General features: G+C 47.0%; 1 protein-coding gene across 3 annotated transcripts in view; it reads right to left on the reverse strand.

The window, feature by feature from the left end:
• Positions 1–14,763, reverse strand: part of SLC41A3 (solute carrier family 41 member 3) — an 864,281-nt gene that overhangs the window by 750,811 nt on the left and 98,707 nt on the right. The window contains exon 1 of one of the 3 annotated variants that reach the window (XM_069643388.1): positions 14,298–14,440. The exons of the other annotated variants lie outside the window; for them this stretch is intronic. The gene's annotated coding sequence lies outside the window, so the exon portion shown is untranslated. Of the gene's footprint in view, positions 1–14,297; positions 14,441–14,763 lie in introns of those variants that run through there. 3 annotated transcript variants of the gene reach the window in all.

A 14,763-nucleotide genomic window follows, 5' to 3' on the forward strand; every position in this document is an offset into this window, starting at 1 on the left:
GTGGACGGGAGTGTTTGTTGATTATTATTTATGAAAGGCCCGGTGGCATTGAAGCGTTAACAAGACAGACAAGCAGATAACAAAAATCCTAGCAAATCACGACTGAAGAGGCAGACATTAAGAACTAAACAGAATCATTCATTTAAATGAAGCAGTTTTTAATCCACGCTTAAAGCAATCAAGGAAAGCACAGCCCCTAAGGTCGGAAGGTTAGGATTCCAACATTTAGGTGCTACATAGTGAAATGCACTCTGGCTAACCTTGGTTAGATTAGCTCACAGCACGTACAAGAGATAGGCATTATTTGATCTCAGCATTCTGCGTAAGGGCAGCCAAGAAACCATTTTGGATAAATAGGTTGGACTTTGCCCATAAAGGCATTTATGAGTCCAGGAATGCAGGTGGCAGGTGATCCTCGCATCCACTGGCAACCAGTGAAGCACTCTCCTGGCCTCAGAGATGCAATCCCCCTTACCCAAGTCTTCAACAGCACGAACCGCACTGTTTTGAATAACCTGAAGCCTGGCTATGTCGCTTTTCCCAATATCTTGCAACAGACTCCCACAATAATGTAGTTTTGCACTGATGATGTTTCTAGCAATGGTTGTGCAGTTGTTATGCGTCAGAAAAGGTCTGGTCTGCCTAAGCAGGTGATGTAATAGGAAGATGAGGATATCAAGCTGTTGACATGGGCGGTCATATTCATTTTTTGATCGAAAAGAACGCCAAGGGTTTTAACTTTAGGCAGACTATCAATGGAACAACTTAGGAAGCAGTCAAGAATTTAGTGAATATTAACATCTTGGCCATGGTGGTTTTCTCCTAGTTGGACAGCGGGAGATTACACCATCTAGTACGTTTGTGTTCCACTAGTTCTAACAGGGGAATGTGGTTGTTAAGAAGCAGTGACTAATGGTCCTTACTGATGGCTATACCTAAATACTTTACCATTTGAGGTTCCCATCTGTAACCCCCCAGGTTGTCTGGTTTAGGAGTACCTTTTGTTAATGAGAAGAGGATGGACTAGACCAGGTGATCCACAGTCCAGAGTAGAGACCATAATTTATTATTTTTTGAGTAAAAGAGGATACATTCTCTTAGGGGCGGACGTTGATGAATAAGAGCACATCAGTCGGTTCTATGTGAAAAGACCTCATTATTAAGATCTCATGAGAAAAAGACCAATATTTATTGACCGTTTTTTCTTTTGATCATACATCCGAGACCGTAATAATGTGGTCTTTTCACACAGAACTGCCTCATTTTTATTTACAATTCGCAGGGTTTCAGTACCCGAGCCCCTCTTTGATCCTCCCACCCATCCCTAGCCCCACTTTCCCATGCTATTACCTCATGCCCCACCCCTATTGTTCCGCCCGTCACCACACCCCTCTGCACCCAAGACACCCCTAATCCAAAACACATACATACACACAACACACAAACCAACATACACAAACCCACACACTTACCCGTTCTCCTCGTCCTGCCCTTCCAGGTCTCGCTGAGCCTGTCAGCCCCTGCGCAAACTTGTGTGTGGCAGGGGGCGTGACAGTTCAATTTAGAAAGACTGCTCCGTGCCGTCATGGAGTGGTCTTTCTAAATAGATTTTTTTGGAAGTGATCTTTAGAAAAAGATCTTTTAACTTAGAACCCATCAGCCACATAGAGAGAGATTATTCCCCTCTGACACTCTCCCAGGGATAGGCCCCTGTGGATGTGATGCCGCCTAATCCTAGCAGGAGGCTCCATCGCAATTACGAATAACAGCACAGAAAGGGGGCAACCCTGCTTGGTGCAGTTGCCAAGGTTGAGTGAATGCAAGCAGCGTCCCAATGTGATCACTCTAACAGAGGGAGCAGAATAAAGCAGGTGAGCACATCCCAAAAGATAGCCCTGCAGCCCCACTCACTCAAGGACAGTCAATAAGTCCCATAAGAGGGATTCCAAGGCATTTTATGCATCTAAAAAAGATGCTACCGTGTTTACTTTCGGGTCCACCTGTGCGATAACCGCAAACAAACTGGGTAGATTCAAGGCAGTGGATCTGCCAGGGAGGAACCCTGACTGGTCACTATGAATCACGGCAGAAATGTGCTTGACCAAATAATTGGCTATGATTTTTCAAACATCTTATTGTCCAGATTAAGAAGGGAAATGGGCATGCAGGAGCTAATGACACTGGGTTCTTATCACACTTTAACAGAAACGAGATGAGGGCTTCATACATAGTCACTGTCAGGGATCAAGCCCGTTTCTTTTTGTTGTTGTTATTGGTTATGGTTTATCATCACATTAACATAGACAACACATTTTAAATGTTCACATTAAACACATCTCTGATTTTACACTTCTAAAAAGGATAACAATGAACAGTAACATGACTGCCCAAGTAAAACACAAATGACCAAAACATCCATAAAACTACACAAAATGTAATTTACATAAACCTAAAATCTTTCGAAATCTCACCACAGCCAGTGTCTATGCTACTGGTCTGCCCCCCAACATGCTTAACCATAGGCTCTTTGAGTCTACTTGCGCCAGAATATAGACAAACTTCCCAAATTATACAATGCGCTGGGGCGGCAGCAGCACGGGACAGAATAATAATAGATGTTTTAAGTCTTCCATTACCTTCAAATTCCAGCAAAACTTGCAGACGGCCAATTCCTTGGGTAACTTATTTCGAATACAGACTATCTCCTTTGTCTCTAACACATGCCAGCCAGGTTCAAGAGCCTCACTATATACCTCAGAGAGAAACCCAGCCAGCCTGGAGCCAAGCTCTTTCTAGAATTGCACACTCAGGCCGTCTGCCCCTTTAATGACAAAAATGCAGAAATAGACTCTAGGATATAATTATTGCTTGGTTTGGGGAATTAAATTCCTTAAGGGGAATTAAGTTCCTTAAGGGCATTTTGGTTACAGTTTTGGAATGGGAATCTCCCGTAGGTAGTGGGAGATATCGTCCGGAAATTTCACCGAGGTGGCTCCATATAGTGCTGAATAATAATGAAGAAGCACTCCCAATGCCTACCTCTCTGTCAGTAGAGCGCCTGTCGAGCTCTGGGAAGCAATATCCAATCTACCCTGTTTCCCTCTGATCAACCAGGCCGGCGTCCTGGATTATCCCCGTCAGCAAATCTGCGTTCCAGGAGTGGGCCATTGAAAAATGGTACCTTCCTATCCACTGCACTTCTAAGTGTAACCTATTCGGATTGTAGAGGAGAGATCAGTGATTTATCATTGCGTTTTCCAGGTCTTAAATTTCAAGTTCCATGAACATCAATTCTTTTCTGATAACTTTTAATACACCCGTTTTGAGACCAATTGATATACCCGTGATACATACTTTAAAAGACTCTCAGATTGTGGCTTTATTAGGGACCAATCCCAGATTTGCTTCAAAGAAGGACTCAATGGCTTTGTCCAGCTCATTTTTATAAACAGGATCTTGAAGCTCCATACCTTTAAAGAACCAGGGTGGACGAGGAATGTACATGAGCCCAAAGAAAGGGACCACCTCAATAGGGAATGATTCGAATAAGTTCTAAGAAGCAACTCACAGCTTGCCGTTTGTTGTACCAGTGCCCAGGGGATTAGGAGCAGCTCTATTCATGAGTGTATGTCATTCACAGACTAGTGAAAGGAGAACTCCCGAGCATCTGAGTTAAGTGTGTGCCAAAGATCTATACGCTCGAGCTGTTCCATGCTATTGTGAATCTCCCTAGCTGCCCGAGAGATTGACGTAGGGATGTACTGGGGTAATGTCCAGGATACTGCGAAAATCCCCAGCCCATATAATGTGGGAAGCACAGTACTTCAGACATGTATTTGTGATGCTGAGAAAAAATTGGGGGTCATCTATATTGGGTGCATACACATTATAATTGTTCTTTTATAACGTGCTTAATACTAGCAACCAGTTTCTCAGAACAAGCCCAGGATTCAAACCTGTGTTGCTATGCGTTGTCTTGCTTCCAACATAAAACGCGTTGCCCTTGAGCTATCCTCCCTGCCTCCATTACCAATGTTATCTTTGTCCCTGCCAGGCTTATGTTGCGTCAGGGTCCAACTCGTGACTGAAGACCGTAAAAGGGAGACACTAGGGGACTAATTGAATCACGCTGCATGAATTAGAAGGAAACAAGTTGTGCCAACCAAGGGGGCCCCAGACCTTTGCAAAGTACACATTGCCTGCGCCTATCCGGTGGGACTCCAGAAGAAGCGCAATGTTGATGCCTTGAGATTCCAGATACGCCTGTATCTTTTGTGCTTTGTTCAGGCCCCTTACATTCCAGTTACGTAGGGGACAGTCTGATTGATTTTAGGTTGCCCGAGGTGCCAATGGGCCTGTTTACCGGAGTGCCCATCATGATGCAGAGAACAAATACATACCATGCCTTGCTTGCAGCCTTGTTTGCGTTGCTGTTTGAGTGACTAACCAAGTCCAACTGGGTAACCAACTTCCCTTAATCTCCCACGCTCCTTACCCTCACTATCAATACCCAATGTGTAGTTTGAACCCTCCCATAAACCCACAACCACAACTGTGGGCAACTGCCCTTGGGCCAGAGGAGCCGCTGTGATGACCCTACCCCACACTGAGAGGCCGCCAGTGCCTAACAGACTCATTTTGCAAAGGGTAGACTCAACTGTTACATTCTTGAACAAGTGAATACTAAACCCTGCCATTGAATAAGACAGTGGCAATCAGAATCAGTGTCTATCAGGCACTTGAGACACAGTACTCAACACTCCCCTGCCAGTAGGCACCTGGACAGCATACAAGTAACTGAAATAAGAATCACTCAGTTGCCTGCATCCCCGGGTCTAGTCTCAGAATTGACCATTCTCTGCATGGAGTCCAGGAATGAAGCCATCTTATCTGGATTAGTAAAAAATAACGTTTTGCCATAATGAGCAATTCTCAGTTTAGAGGTAAAGAGCATGGCATATTTCAGATCCCTCTCCCGCGCTGTCTGTTTCACTGATAAGTTTGGACACAAGGAAATCCAGGCTCCATGATACTTTAGCTGCCCCAGCTCCTGTGTTCAGTGAAGTATCGAGTCTCTGTCAGCGTAATTTAGCAGACAGGCGATAACCGGTCTGAGGCTTTGAGGTGGGTGCCAAAGGCCTGTCCGCCCATTCCACCAGAAATTGTGATGAGAGCAGGGGGTCCTGCAACACCTCCTCAATAAAACTCTTATTGAAGGACTCAATATTTGGGTGATGTGGCCCCTTGGGAAGGCCGTGAATATGAACATTGTTTCTGCGGGACCTCATCTGGAGATCCTCATTCTTAGTTTGAACGGTATTCACCTCCTTGCATAGGGAATGGACCTGGCTCAGAGTCGCTGCACTCTCATCCTCCAGGGAGTCTGTCCAGTTTCGGCTTCAGAGATTTAGCCGTTCTCTTTATTGATTGCTCCATTTTGAAGACCAAGAAGTCCAGCTTGCAATTGACGGAGTCAAAACCAGCTTTCATCTGAGACAATAGCAGTGCACAATCCGGTAAGTGCGCATCTTGAAGGCTCAGAGTAGAGGAGGCAAAAGGGGTGGGAGCCTCCCTAGAGTCGAACGCCAATAAAGGCAAGGCCTCGGGACTATCCGCCATCTTGTTCTGCATTGCTGTAGGCATATGTGGGTTCCTGAAAAAATTCAATGTGGTTTCTCAATTCTGTAATAATAATATAATTTGCATTTATATAGCACTACGAACCCTCGGGCATCTGAGCGCTGTGTGTGGTGTCCACTTATCGACCACAGAAGGCTGAAAGGCTGAGTTTGGCACTGCCGGGATTCGAATCTGCGTTGGCAGGCTCAGCACGGATATCAAAGCGAGCGCTCTCCTATCTGTGCTACATGGCTGGCTATCTGGCTGTACAGTTGATAAAGGAATTGGGGTTTCTATATGATCGTAAGAAGATGAGGGTACTATGCCCTTCATTGGCATTTCTGCTGCAGCATACAAAAAAGGATAAACCCGTGAATGTAAATGCAACTGAGAAAGGTACAGAATCTTCTGTGGCATTTGAACTCTGATTGTAAGATGGTGGTAGGAGGCAGAACGTCTTGTAGGAATATAGACTAGGTCATCAGTGATGGCAAGTTTTCCTCCTCACAAAGTGAGTGGAGGAAGGTAGGATTTACAGATACGGCTTATGTTTTTGCAGAACACTAATTGAGTGCTGATGTGGTTGCACAGAGCTCAGGTTCAGTGAGGGGAGCAGATATTTTTTAGGTAAATCTGATGCTGGGTTTTTGGACTATATTGGCAGGACAAAAGGTAAACAAACAGAAGGTTGGAAAGTTGACAAACTAAGAGGTTTGTTATAACGATGTTGGAATTTCTGCAGCTGTTAATAGTTTTCACATTGTAGGGGGGAATAATACAGTGAACTTTAATGCGGGCAATGAATCAGTGGTGGCAGTGAAGTTCAGGCAGTTGGCAGAGACAAGGGGGTGCTGAAGGTTCCGGGAGAGTCTACGTTGGATTACATGGTGCACAACACTGTTTTGAAAGCAAAGCATATCCCACCTTTTGATAATGGTATAGCTGTACCATATCACATTCCCACTGGTAGAGATTCCAGGGGTTGGTTTACGCAGCAGAGGATCTGCCAACAAGATTCCAAAAGACTCACAGCGAGCGAGGGCATTGGCTCTAGTTGATAAACAATTGACATCAACACACAACACTAGCGAGTAGTCTGGCTTTGTGATTAATGAAACTCTGGACTGAAAACGTTTTTAGTAGTGTAGCACGGCACTGGAAAGATATTTTGTAGTGGAACTTGGCACTGGAAATGTTTCTATGTTGTAGAGAAGAGAAGGAAAAATGTGTTGAGTTCTAAACCAGATATGTTAAAAAAGAGACTTTTGCAAGTGATGTATAGAGAGAAATTGGTTCAGATCACATTTTATGGAAAATGTTCCTGGGGTTTTGACCTGAATAAGTTGAAACATGATGAGGTTGTTAGAGGATTGGTTGAGGCGAAGATGAAAAAACAGGGCTTTGAGAGGGTTGGCGATGGTAGGACTATACAGAGGGCTGATGGAGACTTTGGCGGAGATGTGCCTATCAGCTTGTGAACAGCATTTATTCAAAACATGTTGGCTGTGGATTTATTTTGGAACATTCAGGTTTAAGGGGCTGGTGGGTAGTAGAGGGGTTACGAGTTTCCAATGGGCTTATCTTACTGGGATGGAGGAAGATCGAAGGATGATTAAAAAACCAATGGGACCAAGACCAGGCGAAAACGGGATGTTTTTACACAGACTAGGGCTGTCCAGTTTGCAGAAGGCCCTTTGTAAGTTAAGGTTGTACAGTAAAGATTGTTCTACTCATACTTTTAGGATAATGCCACTGTTCTTTATTTCTACTCAGACGATACAGAAAATGTGAGTGGCATTGTAAACAAACACAAATTAGTGAATAGGGCAGATCAGTATGCAGGCAGAAGGGCCTACGGAATGCAACTGCAATGTAGCTGGTGTGCTATCATGGTAAGGTTGGCATGATAAGGGCAAGAGGGGCATGAAAGTGGCTCACTTGCCTTCCATAATGGGAAAGTTTACAGGATCCCAGCAATTTTGATTATACATTGATGGTAAAACGAATTTGTTAGGAACAATGTGGGGCACTGAAAACGGAAGTGATACTAACAATCTAGATTGAGTTGTTCCCAGTAGAGTTTTGGCATGGAGCAAAGGACCAGTGGCAGTGACTGGTGAGAGTAGAACGTTAAATAGGAACCTGAAATGTTTTGTAGGTACTATGGATGTAATAGATGGCCTTAGGGGATATGGTGTTGGGCTCCCATAATGTTTATGCAGTATGATGTACACTTAGCCCTGATGGGGAAACAAGTATTAACTAATTGAGCTTATTGGCATGCTGAGGGATTTTGTGGAATATAACTTAAAATGACATAGAGACAGTAAAGCACCACGGGATGATTTTCCTACATGTCGATTACAGAGGTCGTTTTGTTGATCGGTGGTTATGACCATTGCAGCAGTAAAATGAGGGAGGAATTAGTAGTTCTATTTGGATGGCCAGGCTAGCCCATGATACATTAAGGATGGAATGGCAGGAGAGAATTTTTGCTTTGGAAGTTGCAATGTTAATAATGAGGAATGGTGTCAGGCTTTGTTGTAGACTTCCGTGTTGGGAAGGTTTGGAAAGTGGTGCACAGCCAGTGGGAGGATTTAGGGGTGGGTGACTATTACGCTAGCTGTGCCCATATCTTATATGCCATGTGCGATCTAGCTCTCTCTCACTCTCTCTCTTTCTGTCTCTCTCTCCCCGCTCTCCCTCTGCTCTTTCTCTGACACTCTCTGTCCTGTCAATCTATGTTTCTCTCTCTCTCTCCCTTCTCTCACGCAATCTCTGTCTGTTTCCATGATGTGCATTGCAAGGTGTACATTTTCTAGAGCCACCACAGCCATTGCTGACAGCAGCATGACCAGAGAGAAAATACAGATATCTTGAATGGGGTGCTTTTTCATGGTAAAAGTAGGATAGCATAAGCGACATGGGATGCCCCAAGATAAGATCTGGCTTGGTATTTGGAGACATACATTTTCACTGTGTGTGGCCTGCAGGAATGACGTCATAACACTTTGGGCACATTGAATGTGGAGGGGCAGTGACATGACTATGCTATGAGGGGGATGCTGGAGTTCTGACAGATGATGTAAGGGACCAGAGACTGCAGGGTTTAAAAATGAATTTGCAATTTTCTATTTTTGGATAATTATTAGTGTTGCTGCGTATGCAACAAATGCACAGGCTCGGCTGCATGCTCAACCAATCTGTGGCCAGAAGGCAAAATTAAACTTTGCCTTTATGCTCAGAGAAGAAATAGACTATTGAGTATAATCCTTTCTAAGAAGAAAAGACATTGAAAGAAACAAAATGGTGTGTGTTCTTGACAAAAGAAGTCATTAAATGAAGGTAATTGTAAACACATTTTTTCCCTTAAATTGCTCTACATTTATGCACACACTAGTTGATTTTCTCTCTGACTGTTCTTCCAAAATCAACCCACTTGTCCCATCTATGTGGTCTCGCTGGAGCAATGTGCTACAGCTAATTGTTGTATGCAAATAGATGCATGAAGCGGGGAACGTGAGCGTGGGTAATAATTCCCAGTGTGCAATCACACATTTCAATTTCCATTTGCCAGGCTTAGCGGCTCTCTCAGATCCCATTATAAACACACTGTAATTTCTCATTTGGGCCTCATCAGGGGTTGGGTGGAGCGGGAAAAATCCAGCGGTAACGCTATTACCACTGCATTAGTGCTCCACCCAATCCCAAGTTTGGGTTGAAAGCTATCAGCTGGAGGTAAATCATCTCCAGCTTTCCGCCCGTTTTCGGCACTATTACCGCTGGTGCTATTACCGCAAGCGCCGAAAATCCCCCTCAAGCCCTATGGACCCGTGCCAGACCGGGCAGCGGTAACGCTAATAACGTTGGTGGTATCCCAGCGCTATTACCGGGATAACGCCAAAGCTATGATGAGGCACTCTTTCTCTGCACAAAATTATTATTTTAGACTTTGCATTGGTATAAACAAACATCAGGGCAGTGGATCCGCAAAGGAGCAGAAACGATGACGATTGGTATTATAGACGATGGCAGGTCTCACTTAGAAAAGAAAAAAACAGTCATATTATATCGCTTCAAACAGGGGAATTGGTTAGCATGCAACAACAATGTTCATAGCTCTTAACTCACATGCTTTTGGCGGGTGTTACCCGCCCTGTACTCATTTTACTCACCCGCCAAGCCCCATTCACGACCCTGAATTTTGGTAATCAGGGTTTTTTCTCCCCCCGCAGGATTCTCAAACTTAGGTGGCCTCTGTACCTAATACGCACTCATGCACTGGAGGTGCACTGTTCTGTAATGTGGTAAACTAGGGCTGGCCGCTCTCTCACTGCCTGCGTGCTCTTGTATCGTCTGTCCTCCTCCCCACTCCCTCCTACTCCATGGTGCTCTCTATCTCGCCTATCTTCTCTAACTACTTCTCTATTGACTACCCTGCTCTCCTCACTAAATCTGGTAGGAAAAAGTTTAAAAAGGACATCCTGGTCTCCAGCCCAGGTCTCCCTATCGCATACACCTACACTAGTGCCTGCTCCAAGGAAACTCTCACTGACATCCTCTTTTTCGTGCCTTCGCCTGACCTATGGACCCTTCATATGGTCTCTGTGCTCTCTCCTTTCTCCTCTTCTCCCATTAATGGTGGCACCCGTTCGGATGTCCTCTTGGCCTCCTTCCACTCCTCTAAGGCCATCATTAATGTCTACGCTAACGGGACCGTCTTGGTCCAAGCCCCTCAGGCCAACCTTCACCTCTTTGACAGACGCTTCCCATGCCTCATTAACTTCCTTTCCTCTCCTGCTGTCCCCCCTCCTCTGTCCTCGGCTACCTTGCCTCTACCCTCCCTCCCTGCCCCCTCTCTTGCTCCTTCTTCTACACCTCCACAGGGCGTACCTCTGATCTGTACTCCTCCCCGGAAGTCCTTCAAGGATGTCAACCTTCTCCACATTGCCACTCTTAACTCTCGCTCTGCAATCAAGCATTCTTCTGATATCTGTCACCTTCTTGAGGAACTGGACCTTGACGTCCTCGGTCTCACTGAGACATTGTTCACGGCCAGCTCTGTCACCAGCTTTGACACACTCCTACCCGACGGCTACAAGATCCTCTCCGTGCCCAGGCCCAACCGTGCAGGGGGGGTGTAGCCCTTATCTTCCCTGAGTGGATTCCTGCCACTGTCACTCCTACGCAGTCATACTCCTCTTTTGAATGCCTTGTCTGCCGTCTCTCTCTCTCTCCTAGCCATTCCCTTACGGTGGCTACTATCTATCGGCCACCTGGTCAAATCTCCTCCTTCCTCTCCGAGTGGGCTGACCTCTCCTCCTCACTCCTGTCCTCAACCACTCAACTCCTCTTTCTTGGTGACTTCAACATCCACTTGGATGTCTCCTGTCCCCCCACGGGACTCTTTCGTGACCTCTGCGACTCTCTCTCACTCTCTATTCTCCCGTCTGGGCCTACTCATTCTTCAGGGCACGCTCTTGATGCTCTGATCTCTTCTGACCTTCCCCTCTCCGTCCCTCTCTCCTGGAGTGATCACTTTCTCCTATCCTCCCACATCACCCTCCTTACCCCACTGACAAAGCCACCCTCACCACTGCCACCCACCTTCTCGGTCATCCGACCCATGAAGCGCGTGTCAGTTGAGGCTTTCGCTGCCACCTTCGCACCCCCCCCTCCCCATTCTTCTGACTCCCACCCTGACACTGCCCTCGCCATGCTCCACTCTGCTATATCTGATACTCTTGATACCCTTGCCTCTGTCATGAGAATCCGCCTGAAGCCTAAAGCCAAATGTAACTCCTGGTATGACTCGGAGCTCGTTACCCTTAAACGCAAGTTCATGGTGGCAGAGAGGAAATGGCGTGCTTCATGTTCATCCTCTGACAAACTGGCCTGCCGCCTGCTCCAAAGGCAATACCGTCTCTCCGTTCTCTCCAAGAAGAGAGCCTTTATCCAAGCCCGCATCTCTGCGGCATCTAACAACTCGGCCGAACTCTTTAAAATCTGCAAGGAGCTTGCCAACCCTGCTGCAGTCTCTACCTCTCCTGTCCCCTCCCAGGCCCTCTGCACTGCACTTGCCTCTCACTTCATCTCTAAAACTCAGGACATCCTGTCCTCACTCTCCTCCTATCACCTCCCTCCCTCTCTTCCTGGCTCTTCCTCTGGCCCTTCTACAGCCACCCTTCCTCCCTCCTTCTCTGCCTTTCCCCTTTTCTCTGCTGATGAGGTTTCCAGACAAGTCCGATCTATGAAAGTCTCATCCAAACAGGTTCACCCCTGTTCCTCCAAAACTATCAAGGACCACATCGACGCCCTGGCTCCTGCCCTGGCTGACTTTTGCAACCACTCTATCCCTCTGGAGTCTTCCCATCCCCCCTTAAGCACTTCCTTGTGCACCCTCTTCTTAAGAAACCCTCTTCTGACCCCTCCTGCCAGGCTAACTATCGCCCAATCTCCATCACTCCCTTCCTGGGCAAGCTCCTGGAGAAACTGGCCATCTCCCAGCTTAACCTCCATGCTGAATCTGTTGGCAGTCTTCATGACCATCAATCTGGCTTCAGAGCTGCCAGAAGCATGGAAACTACTCTCCTGAATATCCGTGAGGACCTACTCTTGAACCTTGACTCCAACACTCCGTGTGTTCTCATTCTGCTCGATCTCTCTTCTGCCTTTGACACTGTCAACCATGCCATCCTGCTCAACCGTCTCCGTGATAACCTGGGTATCACTGGTCAGGCTCTGGCGTGGCTGACCTCTTTCCTCTCCAATCGACCCTCCCAGGTCCAACTGGGGTCCTTGCTCTCTGACATCTTTTTCTCCACCTGTGGTGTCCCCCCGGGATCAAATCTCTCCCCCTGGCTGTTCAACCAGTACTTGGCACTCCTTGCCCACCGCATCGCCGCTCTCTGCCCCAACTTTCAGTGCTATGCGGACGATACCCAGCTCATTTTCAGGCTACCCTCGGCCTCCTCCTCTCCTTCCCTCATCTCTGACTGTCTGTCGGCTATCCAGGAATGGTGTGCTGCCAATGACCTCTGCCTTAATGCCAGTAAGACTGAGATTCTACTCATCGGCACACCCACTCCCTGCTTCCCTGCAGCTCTCTGGCCGGCCTCTCTTGGCCCTCTTCCTGCACTTACCTGCACGGCAAAAAACCTCGGGGTTATCTTCGACTCAACACTCTCCTTCTCTCCCCATATATCTGACGTCTCTAAGAAGTCACACTACCAGCTGCACCTCCTCAGAGGTATTCTTCCCTTCCTCTCCTTCCCCCAGAAGCTCACTGTCTCACGGGCCCTGGTTCTCTCAAAGCTGGACTACTGTAACAGCCTCTCTCTTAATCTGCCTGCCTCCACTCTCCGCCCTCTGCAACTCATCTAGAACAGAACTGCGAGACTTGTCCTTGGCCTTAAGCCCAGGGACCGTATTTCTCCAGGACTGAAGTCTCTACACTGGCTCCCAGTGGCTGCGAGGATAAAGTTCAAAACCCTCTGCATTGTCTACAAGGCCTTCTGGGGCCTAAATACCTTCAACTCTCTCTTCCTAAATATCTTCCTTCCCGAGCCCTTCGCTCATCCGTCTCCAACTCCCTCTGGGTCAGCCGCTTCTCGAAGCAACGAGCTGGGGGTAGATCTCTCTCCGCGGCAGGGGCCTCCCTCTGGAACAGCCTTCCTGCCTCCCTGAAACTTGAGGAGAACCATCTACGGTTCCGGAAGCACCTCAAAACCTTCCTCTTTGCTTCGGCTTTCTCTCTCCCTCTCCCTTGCTAATTCTTCGCTGAATCTGCACCGAATCTGCAACTGGGCCACTCTCGCCGACCTCGGTCCTGCGCCCAGCCACTCTGCACTTGCACTGCCTCGCTGGCAACCCCTGCTCTGCGGGACTGTCTCTGTATCCCTACAGCCCCCGTTCCCAGCACTTGTCTGCACTTACCTTGCACTTGCCACCAGCTGGCCCTATTCATTTTATTATATATACTTACCTTGTACTGCACTTGCCCCTTCCCCTCCCCTTGCGCTTTGTCCCTTCCCCCTTCCCCTGCACTTGCGCAATCTGAATGACACCTGGCCTAGTAGGATCATTGTCTGTCTTCCCCTGTTTCCCCCTCCCTGCCTCGTCGCGCCTTGAAACACTTGAAACGCTTGTGTATAGGCGCGTTACAAATGCCATATCATATCATATCATACACTGCCATAGCTCCCGACCTTTTGTATCCCATGGGTGGGTGAAAAGAGCCAATTTTATTTTTGTCTGGTAAGAGCCCATTGAACTATATGGGTGTGTAAGGGGCTTAGCAGGTGAGTGCAATGATTGCATGGTGGGTGACACCCGCTCAAAGCATGTGATTTGAGTTGTATGCCCTTCAATGGGCTCTCACTGCAAAAAAACAAAATTGCATGTTTTCACACCCCTGGTGACACAAAAAGTTGAGAGTTATGAATGTTCCTGTCATACATTTTGTATTCAGAAATATCCTACACTTACAAATTAGTCTCTCAAAGACTCTTCTGATTTTAAAGGGTTTGTATTTCCCTTCTGGTGACTACCCTTCCATCTCTAGCCAAACAATATTTCGATTGAGTAGTGCTCCATACAATCACTGACTTTGTCCCAAAAACGACTCGAAATTGCCTTAAAGTGGCATCGTTCCTGAATGAAATATGACACTGACTTACCTCAGCCACGAGCTCTACGATGCCCGCCTTTTTTGTGATTATGACAATTTGTCAGTAGGGGGCGCCATAACACGTCAACTCGGCGTCATCTTCGCAGCATTTTTGTTACGCTGTGTACCTCCGACACAGAGAAGGAACGTCCTACGACGTCGTGGACGGTCACGCATGACGTCGATGAAACTCGTACAAATCGGACATGCGCGGCGCGCGCTGCCATTGCTGAGGCTCAGCTCTGCCTTTTGTATCACAGAGAAACGGCCTTGCTGCAATACATGTGTAATGAGCTCTTGCAGGCTACGCGTACCTAAGCAATGGAACGTCATGGATGTAGCGATAACCGCCACTGTGGAACGCTCCTGCAACGAGGGTGAAATGTTCATTTTCTAAAGGGAGCAGTCGGTAAAATTTAGTACGGTATGGGAGAAAGAGTGCGAGGAATGCACAGCGGGGAAACTAATGCTGAGGT

Source organism: Ambystoma mexicanum, chromosome 2p (genome assembly GCF_040938575.1).
Source record: "Ambystoma mexicanum isolate Mex_15411 chromosome 2p, UKY_AmexF1_1, whole genome shotgun sequence".
Taxonomy (NCBI): Eukaryota; Metazoa; Chordata; class Amphibia; order Caudata; family Ambystomatidae; genus Ambystoma; species Ambystoma mexicanum.